Consider the following 19761-nt stretch of genomic DNA (forward strand, 5'->3'; position numbering starts at 1 on the left):
GCTGCTGCCTCTCTACTCCCACCACTTCCTTTTCTCGCCTCATTCCAGAGAGGATGTGCTTGGTAAGAGCTCTATGTTAGTCTATAAGTGCAGAAGTATACCTACAGCTATTCAATAGCTTGGAGCAGCTAGCTAGCTAGCTGGGTCCTCTGCTGTCCCCCCACTTGGTTTGGCTTGTGCCATCTCGTTTGGGTTTTATCCTTGTATTTAATTACTTGTGTACCAACCTGGGCGACACTGAGCTCGGGGACCGCGCCGAACTCCGCAAGATCGGGAGTCTGTGTATGTTTCACTCCGGCAGGCTTGCAGTTCTATCCAGAGAGTGAGTCACGTGTTCCTAGGCGCACCACGCTTATCTCTCAAAGGGCGTAACCATCTTGCCTAGACTCTTGTGTGTTCCACGGTGATGAGCTCTACAGTAGTTAGCTTAACAAGAGCAGGACTAAACACACTCCCCAATACACTCTCAAATTAGATGCCGCTCGGCCCGCATCAAGCAGTGATTGTAAAAAGTGTAAAACCGTTTGTACATCACACGACTCTGGGGCAACATTATGACCCACACAGAACAGAATATGCCCCACCGCATTTGATATGATGTGTTGGTGGAGGAAGCCCTGGCTTTCTGCAATGTGTTCACCACATTGTCCTGAATTCCTATTGTCCCATTTACGCCTCTCAGGGGTCAAGCCCAAAGCATTAGGTGATGTGGGTCCAGATGCCAGAGCGTCCCCCAAGCCTAAGAAAGCAGATCGGGCCTCATTGGCATCTGCCATGGGATCCCAGAGAGGAGGGACAACAGAAGGCTGAACCATAGTCGTCTCTGCCAGTATGGGGCTATCAGGAGCAGACGGTGGCCCTTTATACTGACCCTGTTTAGCCTAGCTGTGATAAGGGGAAATGGCGGGAACATAGTGTAGTTGCCGGCCAATTGTGAGCAAGGTTGTCCAAACCCAGAGGGAATGCAGGGTCCGACATCGAGAACCAGCTGGGACAATGAGTGTTCTCCTGAGATTCAAACAGGTCCACCTGCGCTCTCACGAACCTTTCCCACAGCTGTAACACCACCTGAGGGTGTAGACTCTTGTCCCCCTCCGGTGGGCCATTTCTCGAAAGCATGTCCGCTGCCCGGTTCAAGACCCCGGGGATGTGCGCTCCCCGCATTGATGCTAAGTCTGAGCCCACAGCAAGAGCTCCACGGCACCTACACGAAATGGCTTGGATCTCAGTCCCCCCTGGTGATTGATATACCCCACTATCATGGTCTTGTCTGAGCTGACCATTACATGCTTCCCCTCCAAGTAGAACAAGAACTGTTTGAGTGCCATGGAGGGCTCCAATGTCCGCTCGCTGCCATGCCTCAGAACACTGCCCCCCAACCCGCTAGCGAGGCATTGGTGCACACTAGCTTCCTTCGGTGGGCTCTGTTCAGTATCACTCCCTCCAACAGGAAGGAGGGAGAGGGCCGTTTCAACAAAGTCTTCACACATGCATTTGTCACCGATAGTTGACTATGTCTGTGTCGTCTCTGGTGTGGATGGTGAGAGTTGAACCATCGCTGGTGTGGCCTGAGGTGAAGAAGGCCCAGCGTAATCAACAGAGAAGCCGACGTGAGTAGACAGAGTAACTTCTGGCACTCTAATACGGACTCGGCCTGTATCTTCTCCAATCTCACCTGAGGGAGAAATGCTCTCATAAGAGTTGAGTCGTTCAACATTCCCAGGAAGACCACAATTTGTGAGGGAGTCAGGTTGCTCTTCTCTTTGTTTCGGGTGAGGCCCAGGTCTTGAATGTGTTTCAAGATTATCCTTGAGTCTGCTGTAGCTTGCTCACTTGATTGAGCACACACCAGCCAGTCGTCCAGGTAGTTCAGCACTAGCATGCCCTAGGACGTGATAGGCGCTAAGACTGCGTCCATGCACTTTGTACACCGCGCCAGTGAGAGGCCAAATGGGAGGTACTTCCAGTGATCTTGATTAACAGGAACGTGGAAGTACGCATCCTTCAGGTCGAGCGGTGAACCATTGGCCTCTTAAGACTGCCTGCAACACCCGCACTGGTGAGAGCATCTTGAACTTGAGCTCGTTTAAACATTTGTTGAGGCCGCGCAGGTACAGGATTGGCTGAAAGCTGCCGTCCTTTTTCAGAACTAAGTAATACGCAGAACCCACTTAGCCTTTCTAGTGGCTCTATCTTCCTTATTGCATCCTTGCTCAGGAGCGAGGCTATCTCCAACCGGAGCACCTCTTTCCAAAACCCATCTGCCACCGAGGTGACCCAGGTGGCACCGTAGGACGGTGGTTGGCATCGGAACTGTAGTTTGTATCCCCCCAGGACTGTGCCCAGTACCCAGGGAGACTCCACCTGCCTCCCACAGTTTGTCTTTTGGGCATGGGAGAGACAGCCGAGGCCGACTGCCAGCACTTCAGGAGGACTGCCGGGGCCCATCCTTCTTATCTGCTTGCCTCCGCTTGTAAGGGTTGTCACGACGCCTGTCCTTGTGCTGTTGGGGTGTGAAACGCTGGTTCCCATTTCCCTGTCTAGGCGAGAGAGGAGGGGGGCCAAGATGTTGCTAGAGCGCCCTGCCCTGTCTTCCAGCTCCTCTGAGGGGCGGGTGTAGGGCACGCAGTTGCCAATAACTCCTGCAACGTCTCTGCCTTTGCATAGTTTTGTAGTCTGCTGTATGATGTTATCCACCCCTGCCCCAAAGGTGGAACCTGGCGTGAAGGGGAGCTCCAAGAATATTTACTGAACTGGCGTTGATAGTTTAGACTGTGCCAGCTAAAGATGGAGGTGTGAAGTCACCACCGAAGCCAAAGCCTTGCCGTTGGCACGTGCCATGTCCGTCTGGAGCATAGTGAGAAGCCTTGACACCTCTGTGGCCTCCTTAAGAAGCTCGTCACCACCCCCTGGGAGGTGAGGGATCAACAGGGAGAGGTAGGATTACAGCATCGTAGCCGTGTTTACAAGGCATGCCATGATGGAGAGGGTCCCATTGCTTACTCTTTCAGGTCCTGGTTTGAGGCGAGGCACCTTGCCAACAATTTCCTTGTCAGGGAGGATCAAGGCAGCCACCATGTCATCCATCACCCGATAGTGGTCTAGCCCCAAGGACTCTGCATCCCTTAGGAGAGTCAACGGCCTGGTCTAGATGTCACAATGGAAGCGCCCTCCCATCTTGCTCCAGTATTCGTGGACTGCCAAAGCGAACTTGGGGCAGATTGGTATAAGAAGCTAATCAGATGGTGCTTCTTCCAGCTTGATATCAAAAGCGGTAGCCACTCTCGCTAAAAACTCCTGTGTTGCTTCCGTCACCACCGGGGGTGCCTCTGTAGCGGTGCTCCCCGCTACAGATGGCGATGTGGACTGGGTCGATCATTGATGTGCTCAGAACACTGATGCACTGTCATCCAACTCCAACTCGTCTCCAGCGTGGAGAAAGGGCGTCGTCGCCGTCATTATCCTTTCCACCTTACGTTCAAGACGGATCAACTCCTCAGCCATACTGAGTTTGGAGGAGGGCCCCCAAAGTGGCCGAAGGAGTGCTGCAGTGACAACGCATCACCCCAGGGGGGAAATACGGTCATCAGATGGGGAGGACTGTAATGTGGCCCTCACCCCCTCCAGGCTTGCTAAGCGCATGACCACTCTCACATTGGACTATGGACACTATTACTACAGCATTTCAGCCTTTGCCATCTGCTTTGGTGGCGCAATCTACTAGAAGAGTAGCTACATCATAGGCCTGGTTTTGGTATTGTCTGGCCATGCCTAGATCACTGATTTAATCTGGTATTGTGATACCATATTGTAGTGATCGAAAATAGTGCTACATAAGAAGGTTACGTATGCAACCACAGTTATTTGCGCTATTGGATCACTCCAATCCTCTTGTTGTGATCTACTACGCCTCGAAAAGAACTTGAGGTGGGAGTAGTGCGTCTGCAGCTATTTAAGGGTGTCAGCTGCAGCACTACCCAGAACACGGGACTAATAAGAAATTCTTACTCGGAATGTATCCTGTCGAGCAGAAGGATACGATATTGGAGTGATCCAATAGCTCACATAACCGTGGTTACATACGTAACTTTCATTTCGCTCTCATCGGAAGGGCGCCATTGAGAGGAGTGATTACTGGGGTAGGGGTTTGTGATGCTCGTTGTTTGGTGCGACACAGACAGGGTGGTGTGAGTGGTGACGGGGGCGTGAGAGTCGTTGTCTGTCCTTTTGAGTTTTGATGTTGAGTCAACAAGGTGATGTTAGGATATATAAGTTATCCTGTATGAGCTTTTGTGCCAAATACATCACGTTGTTATAGGTGTCAAGCTTATGGGTATGTGGCAGCAGTGTGTAGGAGGGAGGTTCCTAGGTGTGAGAAGTGTGCAGAAGGGCATGAGACAAAGGAATGTGTAGCATTGGGGAAAGTAGTGGTATGTGTTAATTGTAGGGTTGCCCATGAGCCCGGGAATCAGACATTTCTGGTGCGAGAGAGGCAGGTTGAGATTTCCAGGATAAGAGTAGTGCAGAAGTTGAATGCTGAGGCAATGAATAATGTAGAGGGGAGTGTGAGTAGCAGAGCTATACCAGTACAGAGGGTTAGGCCAACAAGTGAAATACAGTACCAGTCAAAAGTTTGGACACACCTACTCATTCAAGGGTTTTTCTTGATTTTTACTATTTTCTACATTGTAGAATAATAGTGTAGACATCAAAACTATGAAATAACACATGGAATCATGAAGTAACCAAAAAAGTGTTAAACAAATCTAAATATATTTCAGATTCTTAAAAGTAGCCACCATTTGCATTCTCTCAACCAGCTTCATGAGGTAGTCACCTGGAATGCATTTCAATTAACAGGTGTGCCTTGTTGAAATGTAATTTGTGGAATTTCTTTCCTTCTTAATGTGTCTAAGCCATTCAGTTGTGTTGTGACAAGGTAGGGTTGGTATAGAGAAGATAGCCCTATTTGGTAAAATACCAAGTCCATATTATGGCCAGAACAGCTCAAATAAGCAAAGAGAAATGACAGTCCATTATTACTTTAAGACATGAAGGTCAGTCGATCTGGACAATTTGAAGGACTTGAAGAAGAAGAATTTGAAGTTTCTTCAAAGGGCAGTCGCAAAAACCATCAAGCATGATGATGAAACTGGCTCTCATGAGGACCGCCACAGGAAAGTAAGACTCAGAGTTACCTCTGCTGTAGAGTATAAGTTCATTATAGTTAACTACACCTCAGATTGCAGCCCAAATAAATGCTTCACAGAGTTCAAGTAACACACATCTCAGCATCAACTGTTCAGAGGAGACTGCGTGAATCAGGCCTTCATGGTCAAATTGCTGCAAAGAAACCACTACTAAAGGACACCAATAAGAAGACAAGACTTGCTTGGAACAAGAAACACGAGCAATAGACATTAGACCGGTGGAAATCTGTCCTTTAGTCTGATGAGTCCAAATTTTTGATTTTTGGTTCCAACTGATGTGTCTTTGTAAGCCGCAGAGTAGTTGAACGGAGGATCTCCACATGTGTGGTTCCCACTGTGAAGCCTGGAGGAGGAGGTGTGGGGGTGCTTTGCCGGTGACCCTGTCTGTGATTTATTTAGAATTCAAGGCACACTTAACCAGCATGGCTACCACAGCATTCTGCGGCGATACGCCATCCCATCAGGTTTGCACTTAGTCCCACTATCATTTGTTTTTCAACAGGACAATGACCCAACACACCTCCAGGCTGTGTAAGGGCTATTTGACCAAGAAGGAGAGTGATGGATTGCTGAATCAGATGACCTGGCCTCCACAATCACCCGTCCTCAATCCAATTGAGATGGTTTGGGAGGAATTGGACCGCAGAGTGAAGGAGAAGCAGCCAACAAGTGCTTAGCATATGTGGGAACTCCTTCTAAACTGTTGGAAAAGCATTCCTCATGAAGCTGGTTGAGAGAATGCCAAGAGTGCGCAAATCTGTCATCAAGGCAAAAGGTGGCTATTTTGAAGAATCTCAAATATAAAATATATTTCTGATTTGTTTAACACTATTTTGCTCACTACATGATTCCATATGTGTTATTTCATAGTTTTGATATATTCATTATAATTATACAATGCTGAAAATAGTTCAAATAAAGAAAAACCCTTTAAGGAGTAGGTGTGTCAACTTTTGACTTGTACTGTATATTCTGGAGTCTGCAAAAGACCTGAGACTGGGACGGAGATTTGTCTTCTAACAAGACAATGATCCAAAACATAAAGCAAAATCTACAATGGAATGGTTCAAAAATAAACATATCCAGGTGTTAGAATGGCCAAGTCAAAGTCCAGACCTGAATCCAATCGAGAATCTGTGGAAAGAACTGAAAACTGCTGTTCACAAATGCTCTCCATCCAACCTCACTGAGCTCAAGCTGTTTTGCAAGGAGGAATGGGAAAAAATGTCAGTCTCTCGATGTGCAAAACTGATAGAGACATACCCCAAGCGACTTACAGCTGTAATCGCAGCAAAAGGTGGCGCTACAAAGTATTAACTTAAGGGGGCTGAATAATTTTGCACGCCCAATTTTTCAGTTTTTGATTTGTTAAAAAAGTTTGAAATATCCAATAAATGTCGTTCCACTTCATGATTGTGTCCCACTTGTTGTTGATTCTTCACAAAAAAATACAGTTTTATATCTTTATGTTTGAAGCCTGAAATGTGGCAAAAGGTCGCAAAGTTCAAGGGGGCCGAATACTTTCGCAAGGCACTGTATATGCAGATGATACAGTCTTGTACTCAGCTGGCCTCTCCCCGGATTTTGTGTTAAATGCTCTACAACAAGCTTTCTCTACCCTTGACCTTTGTTTTGGAGGTGTTCAGAGCAAGGTTATGTGGTTTGGTAAGAAGAATGACCCTCTTCCCACAGGTGTTATTACTACCTCTAGGGTTTAGAGCTTGAGGTAGTCACCTCATACAAGTACTTGGGAGTATGGCTAGATGGTGCACTGTCCTTCTTTCAGCACATAACGAAGCTGCAGGCTAAAGTTAAATCTAGACTGGGTTTCCTCTATCATAATCGCTCCTCCTTTACCCCAGCTGCCAAACTAACCCTGATTCAGATGACCATCCTACCCATGCTAGATTACGGATTCATCATTTATAGATCGACAGGTAAGGGTGCTCTCGAGCGGCTAAATGTTCTTTACCATTCGGCCATCAGATTTGCCACCAATGCTCCTTATAGGACACTTCACTGCACTCTATACTCCTCTATAAACCGGTCATCTCTGTATACCCGTCGCAAGAGCCACTGGTTGATGCTTATTTATAAAACCCTCTTAGGCCTCACTCCCCCCTATCTGAGATATCTACTGCAGCCCTCATCCTCCACATACAACACCCGTTCTGCTAGTCACATTCTGTTAAAGGTCCCCAATACACACACATCCCTGGGCCGCTCCTCTTTTCAGTTCGATGCAGCTAGCGACTGGAATGAGCTGCAACAAACACTCAAACTAGACAGTTTTATCTCAATATCTTCATTCAAAGATGTATTGTTGTCTCTACCTTCTTGACCTTTGTGCTGTTGACTTTGCCCAATAATGTTTGTACAATGTTTTTGTGCTGCTCCCATGTGTTGCTACCATGTTGTCATGTTTTGCTGCCTTGTTATGTTGTCTTAGGTCTCTCTTTATGTAGTGTTATGACTCTCTTGTTGTGATGTGTTTTGTCCTATATTTATATTGAATACATTTTTTAAATCCCAGCCCCCGTCCCTGCAGGAGGCCTTTTGCCTTTTGGTAGGCCGTCATTGTAAATAAGGATTTGTTCTTAACTGACTTGCCTAGTTAAATAAATAAATGAAATGAAGAACCTAAGAATGCAGATTGAAGGTCAGTTGTTTCCACAAGATGGCACTGTCTGCCATGGACATGGTCCTCAAATGAAGGGTATTCAGTTATGAGCAATGGCGTCGTCGTCATTTTAGTTATGCCTTGCATGATGATAACATTTTTAAGTCAAATTTACATCATTATGGTGGCAAGTTACTCTGATGTTTGAATTATGAACACACAATGCCACTCTGTTCATTTAGGTGGTTCAATGAAATCCCTCATAGTAAGCATCGTTACTAATTTTGCTCGGAATTCAAAGTTACCATGGTGCTTGTGTTAATTAGCTCCATATTAAGTGGTGCAGTCTGAACTCTAGATGAAAGATGGAGCAGAGAGGACCCAGAGCACAGAGCATCCCCTGAGCGGAGCATAGAGGAGTTTCTTACCAGGAGGGAGAAGAGGAAGGCCACCCTCAGCAGTGGAAGGTACAGTATGAATAAATGGTCAAAGGCTGTCAGTACTTACTGTGCATGCTAGTGGTAAAATGTTATTTTCACTTGCACAGCGTGAGATTTGATACCATCAGTGCAACGATAGCTTTTCCTCTTTTTCCTTTTCCTAAAATGGTGAATCTATTTTACTCCCTATAGTGTTTTGAAAGAGGAAGATGATGACAATCAACCAGAGAATGATATACCACCACATTTCCTCACAATTCCTGACCTCCCTCCCTCACTTCTGCCCCCTCCCCCTAGTGGATCGAAAGTCTGGCTGAACTGAATGGGGTTAACTAAAGGAGATTCACCATTTTATTTCTCAAAAGTTCCATTTGGTGATGCAAGAATTTATCATTTATTAAGCCTCAAACTTTTACTTGATGAAGGTGAGGGTATTTTTTTTATCTTCATATTTAAATTGAGTTTCTTCATTAGTCTACATTAATCATGAGTTATGTGCATGCAGACTTGTTGAGTCCTTGGATTTAAGAAAATGGATTATGAATTATACATTTGCAGAATGTGAGGTTGTAATGCTTTTGAAATGATGACCTCAGGAAAGCAGCAGTACTGGAGTGGCTACCACATTTAGAAAAATAAATAAATGTGCTTTCCTTCCCTCCACCTATTCTTTATGATGAAAAAGTGGTTTGTGTATTTTGGGGAGATTTATTTTGAGTGGATGGATGTTACAACTTTACCTCATCACTGATGTTGGCCACATGCACAAAATATGGTGTCAATATTGTGTCCCTATCTTCAGGTAATTAAATAGTGTTTCCCCACATTTCATTTATAGGGGATAATAGAACAAGTGCTATTCAGGACCTTACTTCAGTGTGTAATTGGAGCCCTGTCAGTATGTGCCACACAACTGAGGGCCAGATCAGACCGTGCCTTGGCAGGATGTCACATCACCATGTGACGGCGACCCTTTGCCGGCATCATCTGCCTCTCCTGTGACAGTGACACAGATTAAAACCCAAACCGCTACACCCTAGAATAACATTTTCAATTTGTTTCAGATTGGCTCTGAGGGAGATGCCAGGACAGGGATACTTTGCTGGTTGGTTGGCCAGCAGTGTGAGTACCTCCTCTACTCTGAATATTATGGCCATGCTGGCTGTATTACATCTCTGGGCTCTGTGATAAAAACTCACATGGCCAATTTGAGCAGGACTACAGTTACTGACTTGACACAAGGCCTTAGTGTCTGCCTACCTGCCACCGAGAGCCCTGATAAGTTTCCCTGAACCAGGCATAAAATAACTCAACATAATTAAAATGGTATTTACACTTGTAGTTTTGCATTTATTCAAACTATTCACCAAAATGTACTATGTACAGTCATTGTACCAAACAACATTCTAAGTAGAAAAGTTTGTAGCTATTAATAGTAGCTTTTTGCTACTATCCAACCATTAGTATGCCGCTTGCATTGGTTGCTTAATTGCCGGTACACTGTGCTCTTTATATCTGATCTGCTTCTCTTTTTACCATCCATGCTCTTTAAGACCTTAGCCACCTCCAATGAGAAGTTGCTGTGCTGAATACTGAGTCCATTCCCTGCTGAAATGTGACACATTAACAACGGTCTGTCTAGGCTCCGCAAGAGAACTACAAGCAGAGTCCCAATGTACGAGTGGCGCAGCCGTCTAAGGCAATGAATCTCAGTGCAAGAGTTGTCACTCTGGTTCGAATCCAGGCTGTATCACCTCTGGCCATGATTGGGAGTCCCATAGGGCGGCGCAGAATTGGCCCAGCGAGTAGGCCGTCATTGTAAATAAGAATTTGTTCTTAACTGACTTGCAAAATAAATGAATACAAATGTACATCGAGTCTGTCTTCCTTGAATCCGTGATAAAAATCTGTCACCTGTGTCTTGGAAATATCTCAGTAGGCTATTTTGTAACAGGTTGCTAGTGTAATTGTGTTTTACACATGTGTTACTGAAAACAGTTTGTATTTTTTGTTATTCTACAACAGTCCCCCTCCCTACTGATATTCCATTATTGACTATGTGCTGTAGGCATCTGGCAGTAGTAGAGGTTCTTCACTGTGGTTTGTTTTTCACAGTCCAATCATTCAAGCATTGCATTTGGCTGTTATGGGCTTGAGGTTAAATGCAGAGTAAAATCCCCTAACAGCAAATCAACACTACAATTTAACTTTTGATTTGCAACACACAGTAAGAGAAATGGCTCCCCAGCAGCAAGTCTTCAGCTTCTTTGCTGAAAGCATATGCACCAGGAACTGATGAGATTCAGTTGCCAGCACATGCCAGGCAGGTCAAACCTCATTTCACTGATTGGTCATTAATCATTAATGTCATATTTGTATTGCTATTTAATAGATATCACCCTAGTAGATAGCTTGGAATTAGGTTCAACATATGGAATTGTCATGATTGCTTCTTACAGTGTGTGTCATGTAAGAACATAGATCATTATGCAGTTCTAGAAAATGGCAATGTAAAACAACTGGAAATTCATATTTGGTAAACGTTCATATCTAATAAACATTCAAATTCCTTGTTTGGAATTGAAAGGTTGATTTGAAAATAAATGGAAAAGGAAGGTTGATTTTTGCATTATGCAGCAATAATGGTTGTAAAGATGCAGTGGGGTAATAGATAATATATTCATAGTGTATGCAGCTACTTGTTGGACCTGTCATTGGTATGCAGTCCGAGATGCATTAATGAATTATTATTACGGCTGGGCACATTCTCCCCTTCCCGAGACAAGCACCAAAAGTTGTAACATTTAATTAAGACGAGCAAGGTTCTGCATTGCCTTTTGGGGAACGAGTGCCAGGCTTACCCCCAATTGCTCTGAGTAATTTAGCAACTGCAGGCACTATTACAAACTTAAATCCTGTTTTATAACCATCCAACCATTTTAGCTTTCTCTTCTAACAAATGTAAATACTTGAAACAGCTTGGCAAATCTCAGGAGAATAACATGTTGTATGAATGTTCAAAACGTAACTGTTGAGTCTTACTCTACCCACACAATATTATAAACAAAATGTGTCCCAGTGATATTTTTTGTCATGGTCTGGAAAGCGGCCTAGATGTTTTCAAAGGCATGTAGATATTATTAGATTTTGTGGTCCCTAGAATATGATTTATTTCAACTCTTTGCTGTGGTGGTATGTGTTACAGTCTATGAAGGGCGATGTGGAGTTACGATACCGGATATGCAAAAGAAAAAAGATGGAAAGGAAAAAAGGCATAGATTACCATCATTACGTTTTAATGAGTTTCTGCATATCTGCACTGCTCAAAGAAACCCATTTGAAACAGCACCACTTTTTATTTAGATCCATTGCATAATCATTTCAGTTTATTGCATCTTTGGCTATTTACAATCGTTAATATGAATATGAAAAATGTCCTTCTCCTTTTCTGTCCTTCTCCCAGGGGATAAACTAAGCAGTCGTCAATATGATCCAAAGTCGATCTGAATTGTCTCCCCCCCCCCCCCCTTTGAGAGATCTTTGGCCAGCCAGCAACTAGTGTCTGCCAAAGTCCCCTTAGAGGAATGTTATAGACAGTCTACCCGACTCTTGTGAGCTAGAGGTCCTCGAGGGAGAAAGGAAGTGCCTTCCCTGGGTGTGAATCATAGACCTGTCACTGTCAGAGGGGTGAAGAGAAGACATGTCTTGTTTGGGACTAAAGTTCAGTGAGTGCCTCCGTGTCAGATCCTCTCAGGTCATCAGCTTGTCAAGACACGATATCATCAAACAGGAGTCTGACATGTAAACAACGAGAGGTATGGGAACCCTTTGGGCAGGAGCTTTGTTTTCATGTTGTATGGTTTCATGTTGTATGGTTTCATGTTGTATGGTTTCATGTTGTATGGTTTCATGTTGTATGTTTTCATGTTGTATGTTTTTTGATGGTTTCATGTTTTATGGTTTCATGTTGTATGTTTTCATGCTTTATGGTTTCATGTTGTATGGTTTCATGTTGTATGGTTTCATGTTGTATGTTTTCATGTTGTATGTTTTTTGATGTTGTATGTTGTATGGTTTCATGTTGTATGGTTTCATGTTGTATGGTTTCATGTTGTATGTTTTCATGTTGTATGTTTTCATGTTGTATGGTTTCATGTTGTATGGTTTCATGTTGTATGTTTTCATGTTGTATGGTTTCATGTTGTATGTTTTCATGTTGTATGGTTTCATGTTGTATGGTTTCATGTTGTATGTTTTCATGTTGTATGGTTTCATGTTGTATGTTTTCATGTTGTATGGTTTCATGTTGTATGGTTTCATGTTGTATGGTTTCATGTTGTATGTTTTCATGTTGTATGGTTTCATGTTGTATGGTTTCATGTTGTATGGTTTCATGGAAAATCCAGCTGCGTGATCAAATGGATCCTTGCCATTACTGTGCATTGATTAGACTTGATGTTCCATTCATGCTGATGTAATATTAGTGCCTTTAGAGGTTGGCTGTCAGCTTATTATATCATCTCTTGAAGATATATTTTCATACAACAGCATAACCATATGTTGAATTGCTGATTCTCTTCAGATAACACATCACTTTATCATTCTCCACTTGAGTACTCACTGTCTTTTATTATTTGATTCCTGTTAGTAAACAGGGCAGAAAGAACTGCCATTATGTATTTGTCAAACCCCAGAGGCTATGTATGGGAATTTCAAGCAGGTTTGCTGGTATCTCCCATATAAACCATTTATTAACAATTATATGATCAACTAAAACAGAACTTGCAATTCACTCTCCTCTATGGTAATTCTGAGGATATTGAAGGTCCTAAAATGGCCTCAAATGTTTGACTTCCCATGGGATTATTCTGGTATGCTCAGAAGAAAGTGATATGGGCCAAGAACATTGAGATTCTGATTTCCAACACCATTATTTTTCCACCCAGTCTGTCTCCTTTTCCACCTCTTTCTGGTTTACTGAACATTTTGACCTGTCTAATGATATCTGCTACTACTCCGTATCTAAAGTTTTCCTGCCTACTCATGCTGGGATTTGAGTCCCAGGGAACCAGAGCTACTGATGTCTGTCTGAAGGTAGGGCCACCATCTGGCCCATTGAGATTCCACCATAGAGCTACAGCCACAACACTAATGGTGCTACAGAAATCAGCTGAAAGATTCACATTCAAACTGAATTAGAATGCAGCTTCACATTTCTGTATCATTTCCTTATTTATATCAAATTCTAGTAACGTCCCTGAGTAGATTTCGAGGCAGTCTTATATGAATGTGTGTATCACCTGTTGTCTCACAATGTGATACACACCAACAATCACTAGCCTTCAATTGCACACACTACATCTTAAAACATTACAATATGTATGTATGTTCCCTTAAAAAGTTACAGTATCCGTACGATAGGAATAAAAACATTTGACAAGGCTATTTATGTTTGTGTTTATTGGACAACATGCTCCCAGACATCACTTTTATAAATGTATATTTGATGTGGTGATGGGTACATACTGTATGTGCATTTACATTTATTTACCTTTTAGTCATTTAGCAGACGCTCTTATCCAGAGCGACTTACAGGAGCAATTAGGGATAAGTGCCTTGCTCAAGGGCACATTGGCAGATTTTTCATGTAGTCAGCTCAGGGATTCAAACCCCTTACTGGTCCAACACTCTTAACCGCTAGGCTACCTACCGCCTCTGCATCTAAAGAGCATAGGAAGAGTTTACTGATGATAACCAAAGGCGACATTAGACAGTTCTAGGACACCTAAAGGTTCACGTTAGGGATAATTTCCATTCACCATATACAGTTGAAGTCATAAGTTTACATGCACCTTAGCCAAATACATTTAAACTCAGTTTTTCACAATTCCTGACATGTAATACTAGTAAAATTTCCCTGTCATATGTCAGTTAGGATCACCACTTTATTTTAAGAATGTGAAATGTCAGAATAACAGTAGAGAGAGTGATTTATTTCAACTTTTTTCCTTTCATCACATTCCCAGTGGGTCAGAACTTTACATACACTCAATTAGTATTTGGTAGCATTGCCTTTAAATTGTTTAACTTGGGTCAAACGTTTCAGGTAGCTTTCCATAAGCTTCCCACATTCCTCCTGACAGAGCTGGTGTAACTGAGTCAGGTTTGTAGGCCTCCTTGCTTGCACACACTTTGTCAGTTCTGCCCACAATTTTTCTATGGGATTGAGGTCAGGGCTTTGAGATGGCCACTCCAATACCTTGACTTTGTTGTCCTTAAGCCATTTTGCCACAACTTTGGAAGTATGCTTGGGGTCATTGTCCATTTGGAAGACCCATTTGCGACCAAGCTTTAACTTCCTGACTGATGTCTTGAGATGTTGCTTCAATATATCCACATAATTTTCCTACCTCATGATGCCATCTATTTTGTGAAGTGCACCAGTCCCTCATGCAGCAAAGCACCTACACAACATGATGCTGCCACCCCCGTGCTTCACGGTTGGGATGGTGTTCTTCGGCTTGCAAGCCTCCTCCTTTTTCTTCCAAACATAACGATGGTCATTATGGCCAAACAGTTCTACTTTGTTTCATCAGACCAGAGGACATTTCTCCAAAAAGTACGATATTTGTCCCCATGTGCAGTTGCAAACCATAGTCTGGCTTTTTGTGGCGGTTTTGGAGCAGTGGCTTCTCCCTTTCTGAGCGGCCTTTCATGTTATGTCGATATAGGACTCGTTTTACTGTGGATGTAGATACTTTTGTACCTGTTTCCTCCAGCATCTTCAAAAGGTCCTTTGCTGTTGTTCTGGGATTTATTTGCACGTTTCGCACCAAAGTACATTAATCTTTAGGAGACAGAACGCGTCTCCTTCCTGAGTGGAGTGACAGCTGCGTGGTCCCATGGTGTTAATACTTGCATACTATTGTTTGTACAGATGAACGTGGTTCTTTCAAGCGTTTGGAAATTGCTCCCAATGATGAACCAGACTTCTGGAGGTATGCAATTTTTTTCTGAGGTCTTGACTGATTTCTTTTGATTTTTCCCATGATGTCAAGCAAAGAGGCACTGAGTTTGAACGTAGGCCGTGAAATGCATCCACAGGTACACCTCCAATTGACTCAAATGATGTCAATTAGCCTATCAGAAGCTTCTAAAGCCATGACGTCATTTTATGGAATTTTCCAAGCTGTTTAAAGGCACAGGCACCTTAGTGTATGTACACTTCTGAACCACTGGAATTGTAATACGGTCAACAATAAGTGAAAGTGTCTGTAAACAATTGTTTGAAAAATTACTTGTGTCATGCACAAAGTAGATGTCCTAACCGACTTGATAAAACTATAGTTTGTTAACAAGAAATTTGTGGAGTGGTTGAAAAACGAGTTTTAATGACTCCAACCAAAGTGTATGTAAACGTCCGACTTCAACTGTACCTGTATATTGTGTTAATTTAAATTTGCAAGACATTCTTCTCTGACAAATACATTTGTTACAAGTTATTTTTCGATCAAGAATGGTTGGTCCATAAAATATATTATTCTGAAATGATTGATATGTGGATTTCCTCCTGTGTTTGACACAAAGTATCAGAGCTGCACTATGTTTGACTTGATGACAATCACAGTCACATATAGAGAACCAAACTGCTACATATGACACATTGAGGGATACGAGTAAAACATCTGATCAGCTCTCAACAAACTGTACATAAACAGATTCTCCTCAATAATTCAATGTAACATTGTTCATATGCAATATCATTGCTTTAATATTTTTGTATGTATTGTCTATTACACTGGCTATTTCACATTTGCACAAATGCGTGTAGTCATATAGTTATTTCTCATATACACTGATTGTACATAACATTAATTAAGAACACCTGCTCTTTCCATGACATATAGACTGACCAGGTGAAAGCTATGATCCCTTATTGATGTCACTTGATAAATCCACTTCAATCGGTGTAGATGAAGGGGGGAAGACAGGTTAAAGAAGGATTTTTAAGCCTTGAGACAATTATGACATGAATTGTGTGTGTGCCACTCAGAGTATGAATGGGCAAGACAATAGATTGAAGTGCCTTTGAACGTCAGGCGCATTGATGTGTGTTAAGAAATGCAATGCTGCTAGGTTTTTCACGCTTGACAGTGTATCAAGAAAAGTCCACCACCCAACGGATCCAGACAACTTGACACAACTATGGGAAGTGTTTTGTACACTGTAAATATGAACAGATAACCAAGCAAGATTTAGTCATCCTCAGCAAGGTAGAGGGTAATTCCACGTTAACAGAACGATGCTGAGACTCAGATGTTTCACTTTAAAATGTATATCAAACAAAAACCAATGATTGCAAAACATACAACGTTATGCTCAAGGACTACTTTTAACAAGTCTGAAAAGTTTCAGCATCACTCTTGTACCTTGGAATTGCCCTAGACTATTGCACAACCCATTATTCTTCACTTTACTTTATATAGTGTTATCTGGTATGTTATTATTCGTCATACAAAATATATAGCATTTCATCAAAATGATAATTTAATTCTTAATATACAGTACCAGTAAAAAGTTTGGACACAGCTACTCATTCAAGGTTTATTTTTTATTTTTTACATTTTAGAATAATAGTGAAGACATCAAAACTATGAAATAACACATATAAAATCATGTAGTAAGCAAAAAAGTTTTAAACAAATCAAAATATAGTTCAGATTCTTCAAAGTAGCCACCTTTTGCCTTGATGACAGCTTTGCACACTCTTGGCATTCTCTCAACCAGCTTCATGAGGAATGCTTTTCCAACAGTCTCGAAGGAGTTCCCACATATGCTAGGCACATGTGGTTCTGCTTTTTGTTCCCCTTGCGGTTCAACTCATCCCAAACCATCTTAATTGGATTGAGGTCGGGTGATTGTGGAGGCCAGGTCAACTGATGCAGCAATTAATCTCTCTCCATCTTGGTCAAATAGCCCTTACACAGCCTGGGGGTGTGTTTTGGGTCATTTTCCTGTTGAAAAACACATGATAGTCCCACTAAGTGCAAACCTGATGGGATGGCGTATTGCTGCAGAATGCTGTGGGAGCCATGCTGGTTAAGTGTGCCTTGAATTCTAAATAAATCACAGACAGTGTCACCAGCAAAGCACCCCCACACCATCACACCTCCTCCATGCTTCACGGTGGGAACCACACATGTAGAGATCATCGGTTCAACTACTCTGCGTCTCACAAAGACATGGCAGTTAGAACCAAAAATGTAACATTTGGACTCATCAGACCAAAGGACAGATTTCCACCAGTCTAATATCCATTGCTTGTGTTTCTTGGCCAAAGCAAGTCACTTCTTATCATTGGTGTCCTTTAGTAGTGGTTTCTTTGCTGCAATTCGACCATGAAGGCCTGATTCATGCAGTCTCCTCTGAACAGATGATGTTGAGATGTGTCTGTTACTTGAACTCTGTGAAGCATTTATTTGGGCTGCAATCTGAGGTGCAGTTAACTCTAATTAACTTGTCTTCTATCCTCTTCCTTTCCTGTGGCGGTCCTCATGAGATCCACTTTCATTATAGCGTTTGATAGTTTTTGCGACTACACTTGAAGAAACTTTCAAAGTTCTTGAAATTTTCCGCATTGACTGACCTTCATGTCTTAAAGTAATGATGGCTTGTGCTTTCTCTTTGCTTATTTGAGCTGTTCTTGCCATAATATGGACTTGGTCTTTTACCAAATAGGGCTATCTTCTGTATACCACCCCTACCTTGTCACAACACAACTGATTGGCTCAAACACATTAAGAAGGAAAGAAATTTTACAAATTAACTTTTACCCAGGCACACCTGTTAATTGAAATGCATTCCAGGTGACTACCTCATCAAGCTGGTTGAGAGAATGCTAAGAGTGTGCAATGCTGTCATCAAGGCAAAGGGTGGCTACTTTTTTTTGCAGAATCTCAAATATAAATACATTTTGTTTAACACTTTTTTGGGTTACTACATAATTCCATTTGTGTTGTTTCATTGTTTTGATGTCTACACTATTATTCTACAATGTAGAAAATAGTAAAAAATAAAGAAAAACCATTGAATGAGTAGGTGTGTCCAAACTTTTGACTGGTACTGTATGATAAACACTGATTCTTAAAAAGAAACATGACAAAAGAGTAATACGTCAAAATGAAGTAAATGGCCATTAACACATTAATTGTGTTAGAATGGTATTCCAGTTTCAGTAAACCTGGAAATCATACATTAGAACCCTGGTTTAAAAAAATATTGTATGTCTACATTCTTGATATCATCATCTTTGATATATCGTGTCTCTTCTTCCATTAAGAAAATATAACCAAGATAAAATCTAAACAATAGCTGAATGTTGTTTTGGTGGACCATGTCAACAGCCAAACAAAACAACATTGATATCCATGATATGTTTCAGTATCCTTCACAGCATACCGTAAAACCTGTTACTCACAGAACAGAAATATTTACAGAAAACTGTCATGTACCTTTTTGCAAGAACTATAATTTGCATAATAACTGTAATAAACACATCTGACTTTGAAGTACAACCACCACAGAGGAAGTACACAAATTGTATTACTTGGTATTATTTACATGTAATTTACACGTGCTGTGTGTTTAGAAGGAGAACTGGGGTGAGCCAGCAGTTGGAACAGTGGTTCAATAGCTTCGGATTGGCAGATCCATCCCATCTTAGGTTTGATAATGATAATTAATATTTTATGTGTTTAAGAAGTTCACCAAAATCATATTTCCCCATTTCCAATCTCATTCGCTTCTTATATCATTTTCTTTAGCGACTGCCATTGGCTACATGCTATGCAATGGCAGAATGTAAAAATGTAAATAGTAAAGTAAACTACAGATACCCCCCAAAAATACTTAAGTAGTACTTCAAATTATTTGTACTTATACTGAACAAAAATTTAAACGCAACAGGTAAATTGTTAGTCAATCAACTTTTGTGCACACATTTGTTAATATCCCAGTTAGTGAGCATTTCTCATTTGCCAAGATAATCCATCCACCTGACTGGTGTGGCATATCAATAAGCTGATTAAACAATATGAACATTACACAGGTGCACCTTGTGCTGGGGACAATACAAGGCCACTCTAAAATGTGCAGTTTTGTCACACAATACCATAGATGTCTCATGTTTTGAGGGAGCTTGCAATTGGCATGTTGATCATCATTTTAGAGAGCATGGCAGTACGTCCAACCGACCTCACAACCGCAGACCACGTGTAACCACGCCAGCCTAGGACCTCCACATCCGGCTTCTTCACCTGTGGGATCGTCGGCGACCAGCTGCCCGGACAGCCAATGAAACTGAGGAGTATTTCTGTCTGTAATAAAGCCCTTTTGTGAGGAAAAACTCATTCTGATTGGCTGGGCCTAGCTCCCCAGTGGGTGGGGAGCTCCCTATGCCCTCCCAGGCCCACCCATGGCTACACCCCTTGCC

The sequence above is a fragment of the Oncorhynchus clarkii genome, chromosome 12 (genome assembly GCF_045791955.1).
Source record: "Oncorhynchus clarkii lewisi isolate Uvic-CL-2024 chromosome 12, UVic_Ocla_1.0, whole genome shotgun sequence".
In the NCBI taxonomy this organism is placed as follows: domain Eukaryota; kingdom Metazoa; phylum Chordata; class Actinopteri; order Salmoniformes; family Salmonidae; genus Oncorhynchus; species Oncorhynchus clarkii.